The sequence below is a fragment of the Phascolarctos cinereus genome, unplaced genomic scaffold (genome assembly GCF_003287225.1).
Source record: "Phascolarctos cinereus isolate Bilbo 61053 unplaced genomic scaffold, phaCin_HiC Scaffold_2;HRSCAF=192, whole genome shotgun sequence".
NCBI classification, from domain to species: domain Eukaryota; kingdom Metazoa; phylum Chordata; class Mammalia; order Diprotodontia; family Phascolarctidae; genus Phascolarctos; species Phascolarctos cinereus.
The window spans coordinates 296,494,103-296,502,696 of NW_027555625.1; the positions used below are offsets into that span (position 1 = coordinate 296,494,103).

An 8,594-nucleotide genomic window follows, 5' to 3' on the forward strand; every position below is an offset into this window, starting at 1 on the left:
AATGTATTCCAGGTTTTGGGGTAAGGAAGAACAGTATGTGTGAAAGCAAGATGGGACTGGTATTGTCATATATGAGAAAAAAAGGTCAGCTTAGGTACTGTTGAGCGTGTGAAGTAAGTAACATTAAATAACAAGGCTGCTTTTTCAATCTACTTTACCAACCATAAACTCAGTTCCATGCATGCCCCAAAGAAAGTCATTTTTGAATTTTTAATATAAGGATAAGTCTGGCTCACTCCCAAATCCATGCCCCATCCCTTACCCCACGAAGCCAAAAAGTCCAAATCTCTCTTTAGTCAAGAAGACCTCCAAGCTTCAAGGATTTACAATTTCATCAATGTGAGCCTTCCACTCACTGATGCTGCTCATGGACAATCCATGACTTGACTTGATCGAGTTGCTGATATTGAAAAAATTCATCTACTGTGAGTTAACTGTCTGGTAATGAGCTTCTTTGCATTTAGTTAGACTGGTCCACCAATGAAAGATGCATTTTACCACCTGGCTCATATTCAAAGACTTTCCAGATAGGAAGAATCTACCAGAACTTAAACTTTATTGACTCTTCTTTCAAGACTCACTATCATGCCACAGAAGAATCTTTGTGGAGGTTAATCAAAATCAAGTCTTTGTCAAAATCGTCCTTCTGCCTCTTTCTCTTTCATTTGCGCCCCTTTAAATTTAGAAAATTACAGCTATCATAGGTTTTGGATTGGTTAGGAACCATAGAGCACATCTCCTTTTAGAAATTCAATTCAATAAACATTTATTAAGTATATGTAAGGTATAGTGAAAACTGAAGAACAGAGATAAAAGTGGTTACAAGAGATAACATGTAGTCAAGCTGACCTTTGAACTTAGGTCTGCTGACTTCAAATTCAGTGTTTTCTGTCTCACCAGGCATCACTGCTATTCCTGGATTAGACTCGGTCCATGTAACTGAGCAGCTCTCCCTGCACTCTCACCAAGTCCTTGCAAATTCATCATTCCTCATCTTTCCTTTCTTTCTAAGACATGCACTTATAAGCAGAAATTCTTCAGCATTTTCTGAGAAAGTTGGAAAGTATATAAAATGAAGTTTGCAGCCCAGGCCTGAGATCAAACAAAATACTATTTAAAAACAACAACCTCAGAATAAGTACCTCAAGGATACTTTATCTTGCTTTTCTAAACACATTCAATTTCCATTGTTACCTATATGGATCTGATATTGCAGTCATGGCTGTCTTCTCACCAATAAGAAGCATACAAGTCGGCTTAACCCATTTTACCTGCACTTAAAAGCTCTGATTTGTGCCATGAAAATACTGTACTTCATTAAAAACTTCCAGTTAAACTTACAAGAATGAAAAGTAGCATTATATGCTTGGAAGCTCATTTTTAAGGTACAAAGAGGTATTCATTATATGTAACCTCTATATTCTTCATGTTCATTTTCTGATCCATATTATACATTGTACCTGCTGTCTTCCATTCACCTGCTGATATTTACCTAGTAGTACAAAATATTCTGCTCAAAGGATTGTTCTTAATATGTGTATTAACTCAAACAAAGGGTCATTAATCAAATGAGATAATGGGTTTTACTGCACTTTATAAACACTGAAGTACTATCAAAATGTCAGCTATTATGATTTCTGTATATAAAACTTGAGGACACCAAAGATTCATTCCTACACATAATGCTTATTTTAAAAAGAAAAGCCCCCAGACAGAAGAGTCCAAGAGGGCAAGCATCATACATGTAAGCTAACAAATGTATAAAAATAACTTTTCTAGGTATTTCTGCTTAAGTCTAGCTCAAATAAAATGGAGTGGTCACAAACTGCAACTAAACACTTTACAGAGTTAAAAAGAAGGAGCAGTTTGCCACCAGGGCTGCACACAACAATCTGATTCGGCCCAACCCAAAATGCAGCAAAAAATAAATAAAATGGCATGCTGTAATGGATATTCATGAAGAGCTTATCCTAATTTAAAAGAAAACAAATCTAGAGTTCTTACTGCATTAATTCATGTGCGCCTGAAAGTACATTTTTATCCAAACTGTTATATTTTCTACTAAGGTGTTAACATTTTTCAGGTCTGTTCAGAAATACTGGAAATTTAGAGAGGGAATATTTTTCAAATTAATGTGGAGCTTAAAAGTCATATTCTAAAACTCCTGACTACAAGAAAGACCAGTACCTGTAACTGACTTGGGGAGGTAAAGAATATTACAGTAATGTGGTACTCTGGGATGTTTCACATGCAGGATTTTTAATCAACCAGTTTTTCTAGGCTTGGTGGCTTTCATATTAAAGATGTTTCATTGCATCCCACGGACAAAGAGAAGACTTGTTTTGACGAATTCCAAACTAAGGGGTTTTAATATATTACAGTTCAAATGGTTTGCTACCACTTCTTCTCCCTATACCTCACCCCTAAGCCCCTGGTTTTATAATAAAGATGAATAATTATCAAAGTGAGGCAGGAAAAATGATTTCACAATTCGCAAATCTATTTCACTAAACAGTGACACCTGTTTCAGGTTAAAAAAAAAGGTTCTTTCTTAAATGATCATCAACTCAGTGCTCAAAATAAAAGTGTTAAGAGGTTTTTCCCCCCTTCCCTATGACAGCTGGCATTTTAGGAGGCATTAGATTTAACAAATATAGCACAACACTCATTCCTTTGATGACAAAAGGACCAGAAAGGCTCACTCACTAGCTGTTCACCTACTAAGAATATGAATCAGCTAGGTGACGGTAACCCCTAGAAATTAATGTGGATTTCTATTAAAGATGACTTCTATTAAGCTAAAATCAATTTCTAAAGGCACTGGGCTAGATAATCTCTAAGGTGGCTTCTAGTATCATGGTAGTGTAAAGAGCACTGGCTTTAGAGTCAGAAGACCTGGGTTTAAATCCTAGCTAGTATCTGTGTGACCTTGGACAACTCCCTTTACTTCTCTAGGTTTCAGTTTCCTCCTTGATTAAAGCAAGGAGATTGAAGTAGATGGATCTCTAAGGCTCCTTTACAGATCTAAATCCTATGAACCATTACTACTACAAAACATTAAAGGAGCACAATTAGGAGTTTCTGAACAATCTAAAATTCCCAGGCTGATATCAGCTTTGGCAAAGATGAAAACTGATTAAATAAACAAACAAACAAACAAATAAATAAATAAAATACTAGGTTTGTGAAACTGAATGTTTTTGTCAAATTACTTGACAGGCAAACAAACCTGCTAAAAATGACACCATAATGGACAAACGGAGGCCCAAGTACTCCAAAAGTCAATTTACTCTATACCTTGGTAGGCATACATTTATGACTCATAAAAACTACTCATCAAGTATTAGCTAGAATTATAGGAAAAAGGAAAAAACAGGGAACTATTTTCCCAATAAGTCAACTGTTAAAAAACAACATTTCTAGTATTTAGCAGACCTACACTCTCATTTTACTGAATTAGAGAATTTCAAAAGTTGAAAGGGACCTGGGAAGTCTTTTAATCCAACTGTTACCTGAGCAGAGCTCCTCCCTCCACTCCTCCACAACAGCTTTGATTCGTGGTCATCTAATTTCTGCTTCAAGACATCCATTAAGGAGGACATTCCCAGAGATCTCATTCCATTTTTACACAGCTCTGATTTTTTGGAATGTTTTCTTTATTCAGAGCTGAAAATGAATGAACAAACATCTCCCTGTAGCCATCTTCAATTGCTCCTAGAATAAAATAGATACTCCTTAGCCAGGCATTTAAAGCCCTCCACAATTTACCTCCTTACCTACCCTTCCAGTCTTATTGCTCTCCTTCAGTCAAAATGGACTGCTAGTGGTTCTTATCCACGACATTCCACATGCTACTTCTGTGCCTTTGAACAAATGGCTCCCCATGTCTGGAATGAAGTTTTTTCACCTCCACCTCAGAGCACAGCTCAGGCATGCCCTTCCGTGCTCTACAACACCTGTCAGCACTCTCTCCCTCTCAAAATTATTTGGTGTTATTTCATATCCTTTGTATTTACTATGTGTGTCATGTTCTATATTCCTACAACAGAGAGTTCCTTGGAGGCAGAAGTTATTTTATTTTTGCCTCTGTATCCTCCCTTGCACATGAAGGATTTAGTGGGCATTTGTTGAAGTGACAGACCATCCCTCAAAAGCCTAGTCTACACTATGAATAACAATGATTTACTTAGCCAATTAAAGCACTTAATTTTAACATTCACTGTGCCATAAAGTGTGAAAGCTGGAAGAAATAGCCTCATAATCTTAGATGAGGAAGAATTAACACTGGCAACACCAGGCAAGAGAGATCTAATGCTAGTTGGTTTTTCATTTAAAGGTAAGAAAAGAAAGGAGTTAAATTTTTAAAAATGTTTGCCAATAAAATCAATAGGTATTTTTAAAGCTCCAACTATGTGTCCGTCACTGTGTAAGCTGATAGGAGAAATACACTCTGAAAAGATTTTCAATCTAGTTGAGACAAGAACACATGAAACAACTAGAAAATAAAATAACATAAAACATTTAACAGATTTTAAATGAATGGTACTGGTGGTGATCTCTTAATCAGAAAAGGGAGATAGTTTATGTGGACTCAATAAGGCACTTAAGTAAGAATATACGGGCTTAAAAGAACTCTGAAGAAGAAAACAAGGGAATTCCAGAAGGACACAAGCAAAATAAGCAAAATCTCACTCTTACATGTATGTGGTATTTTCACATATATTGACAATAATTCACATTTCTATAGTGCCTTAAGACCTATAAAGTGTTTTCATCACAACATTCTTATTAAGTAAGTAATACAAAGACCTATGATTTCCATTTTACAGAAGAATAAACTGAGGCCCCAGTTAAGGAAATGAGTTAGCTAGCTAGAAAGTGTCAAAGCTAGGACTTGAACTCAGGTAATCCTGATTCCAAGTCCATTACTCTTTCCACTATACTACAATGTCACTCATGTTATTCCCCATTCAACTCTTTTAATAAACTAAACAGTGTAATAAGGTGTATAGACTGGGAAATAAAGCTTTAATAGGCTCTGTAGGAACAGATCTTGATTTATATTATCTTTCTGAATGAATATCTCATCTTTCAACTAGACTATAAAGTTCTTGAAGGCAGGAACTATTGTTACACTACTTTGTGTACCACAATGCAGTTACTAGTAATAGCTAAATGTTTTAAGTTCATTATTATTTCATTTGATCCTCACAGCTCTGTGAGGTAGGTGCAATTATTAAACCCATTTGACAGATGAGAAATCTCAGGTGTAGAAGGTAGCACAGTGCTGTCATTCATTTATTCACTCATTCAATAAGCATGAATTAAGAGCCTAATGACATTTTTCTGTTCTTTACACATGGAAATGTGCATGTGTATTACTGTTTGTCAAGTTCATAGTTTAAAAAAAATTTAAGAAAAGATCCTAGTGGATAGTGTTCTAACCACTGCACAGTGGATAGAACACTAGCTCTGTGACTGTGGGCAAGTCACTGAACCTCTGACTCAATTTTCTCATCTGTAAAATTTGGGATAATAAACAGCACCTCCTTCCCAGGGTTGTGAGGATCCAATAAAGTATTTGTCAAGTTCTTCGCAAACCTTAAAATGCTATGTAAACGCTAGGTATTATTTTTATTACCGTATACACAGAACTGTACTAGGCTTTGAAGGGAAACAAAAAAAGGTTTGTTGATGCCAAAGTAAGACTTTGACAAATACCTGCTAATTAACTGTAGAAAATCTGGCATTGTATAAGGTCGGATTAAGGAGTATAAATTGTATACACAAAGTAGGCCAGATTAAGGTAGGTTGTATACATAAAAACTTCTAGGAAGCTGTTACACTAATTCAGATGTGAAGTGAATGAATTTGGACTAAGGCTTATGGCAAGAAGGCAAGAGGAAGGATTCACTGCTGCTTTCAAAAAAGACCTGACAAGACAGACTGATAATATATGATGAAAGGCAGAGATAGATTAAAAGGTAAAACCAAGGTGTAGAAAAAAATTTTTTTTTAATACTTCTACAATTTGTTTCCAAGTTATACTGGAACAAAGTACAGAAAGGGAGTAAAAATACCAAACCCTAGCAATCTGGAATTCTCTGATCTCAGGGAATTTTTTGTGATTACTGCAAAGGGTCCACAGTACAACTATTTTCAGTAAAATTACACAATTTTTCTTAGCTGCACAATGTCCACCTCTCTTAAACTGCACCCAGAACACTCATTACAATTCCTTTAGGCACTGTATATGTCCAAAGGGTAGTCTTCACAATAAAATGACAGACTGGTATCAGGGGAAAAGTGATTATATAAAGTCGTGACAAGGCACACCCAATCTTGGACAGATTTTACTCAGAGAAAGAATATGATCGTTTTTACTTGGCAAAAAGTATCAAGATGTAATGACCTCCTGGACAATTCAGATAAAATATGTTAACATACTGACCTTCAGCACAGGCTGAGTCTGCAGGAATTAATATGTAATTAAAATGGGTCTTCCAGCCTTTCAAAACAAAGAGTTATACTTTTGTGAAAACAGGGGGTTAGATGACCAGGATGATTTTCATCTCTGGGAAATATGTGATATTTGTGACCTGGGCCAGGAGTAAACATCTCTGCAAGTGACAGAGGTGAGAAATCTAGTAACCAATAAATCATTGTGATATGTGCATAAGTCTGGGGAGGTGAGGGAGAAGGGGAAAAAAGAGTTGCTAATACATCACAGCATTGGTTTTCAGAAGGGATTTTTGGCAGAACCTAAAATTATAATCACAGAAACTCTGTCTCACTTGAGAGCTCCTGACCAGGGTACAGTAAAAACAACCAACCCTTGCTACTTTCAAACAGGATTCCCCAACAAGGTTGGGGTAGGGGTGGGGGGAAGAAGCATGGTGCAGTGGAAAAAACACTGGACTGACAATCAGAAGACCTGGATTTGAGGCCCAACTCTGACACATTAGCAAGTCACATCCTCTCTCTGGGCCTCAGTTTCCTCATCTGTAATATGATGGGATGGAACAAGATCTCAAAGGTCCCTTCCATCTATAAAGATGGATTTACTTCCCACAGGAAGGTTAAATACTCCCCAGGGAAAAGAGAAGAGTGCTGGATTCCCCCTTTCAAGGAAACAGCTGCCCGCTTGGATAACTGTCCCTAGGCACCTTGGATAAACCAGCCATCAACGCTAGCCCAGATTCCCAGACCAAAAAACCAAGTGAGAAGGTCTATGAGCTGCCCATCGGCTGCCAGTATTTTTGGACTCTACCTCCACAGTACCTCCCGAGTTCACCTTCCTCTCCACTCAATCGGTCTCCCCACCTATAATCTCAATCCATCCTTCACACAGTGTCATAGCATCACCCTAAAACGGAGGCCTGACCCTGAAGGTTCCAGGCTCAAGAACATAAAGTAGCCTCTGGGATAAAAACGGCAACTCTTCAGTTTCGCATTTAAGGCTCTCCACAATCTGGCTCCAACTTTCCTTTCCAGGCGTGTTCCCCCATACCATTCCCCTTCTCCCATTTAGGTTCCGGCCAAACTAGACTCTTCTCTACTCCTCGAACGCGGCTCATCTCCTGCTTCCGCGCCTTTGCACAAACAGGACAGGTCCCTCTTCATCTCCACCTCTCGACATCTTCCCCTTTCTCCAAGGCTCAGCCCAGGTGCCACCTCCTCCGAGAAGTCTTCCCAGAGCCTCTCACTCAGTGTCTCGGTCCTGTCCATCTCTGCTCCGCTCTCGGCCATCGCTCCCCACCTCGGGCTCCGGCCGACCCGAACACGGGCGCCCGCTCTTCCCCATCCTCCCTCCCCGCCCCGCGGACGGCTGTGGCAGGCGAGGAAGTGGGGCAAACTGGGGAAGCAGCTCGGATCCTGGCTCCTCGCCCTCCCTCCCCCGGGGACAGGCTGAGCTGGGGACCCGAGCCTGGGACGCACTTCGACGGGGGCGGACCCGGAACCCCCGCCGGCCAGTTCGGAGCCCCCGGGGATCACTGCCAGCTCGGGAGCGCCCGGCCGGGCCAGCGGCGCGGTCCGGGGCCGCCTCTGTCCGTTCGGGCTCGCGGGGCTCACCTGGGCGCTGGCCTCTCACATCGCTTCCTCGGCGTCCACCTCCGCCAGGCCCGGGGCCCGTCCCAGCCGCTCCCGCCGCCGCCGCCGCCGCCGCCTCAGCCCCTCGTCCACCCGGAAGCGCTTCCCTTGAGCCCCGCCCCCTCGGGCACCACCGCTTCCGGCCGGAGGGAGGGGTGGGGAGAGGCGGGGTGAGGAGGCGCCGCTAGGGGCCCGGAGCGCGCGCCGGCTCAGGCTTCTGGTGGCTGAGACGAGGGCCCGGGGCCGCTGAGCCGCCCTGATGAAGAGGAGGACGCTGTGTCCCGAGCCCCACTATGAGGCGGGGACCGGATTCGAACCCGAATCTCGACGCAGCGGTTCTGGGGTCCGAGGACCGGGACTCCGGGCTCGGCTTCGCTGGTTGACTGCCCGAGACTTCGGGCAGGTTGCTGAAACTTTCTGGGACGTGGGACTCGTGGCCCCCAGGCTCCTTCCAGCCCTGCTGCCCTGGCCCGAGAGCCCCGGAGGCACGAGCAGAGCCTTCG

General features: G+C 41.4%; 1 protein-coding gene across 2 annotated transcripts in view; it reads right to left on the bottom strand.

The window, feature by feature from the left end:
• Positions 1–8,170, bottom strand: part of ZBTB34 (zinc finger and BTB domain containing 34) — a 28,456-nt gene extending 20,286 nt beyond the window's left edge. For both annotated transcript variants that reach the window (XM_020984947.2, XM_020984946.2), the window contains exon 1: positions 8,074–8,170. The gene's annotated coding sequence lies outside the window, so the exon portion shown is untranslated. The remainder of the gene's footprint in view (positions 1–8,073) is intronic.
• Positions 8,171–8,594: the final 424 nt, after the last annotated feature.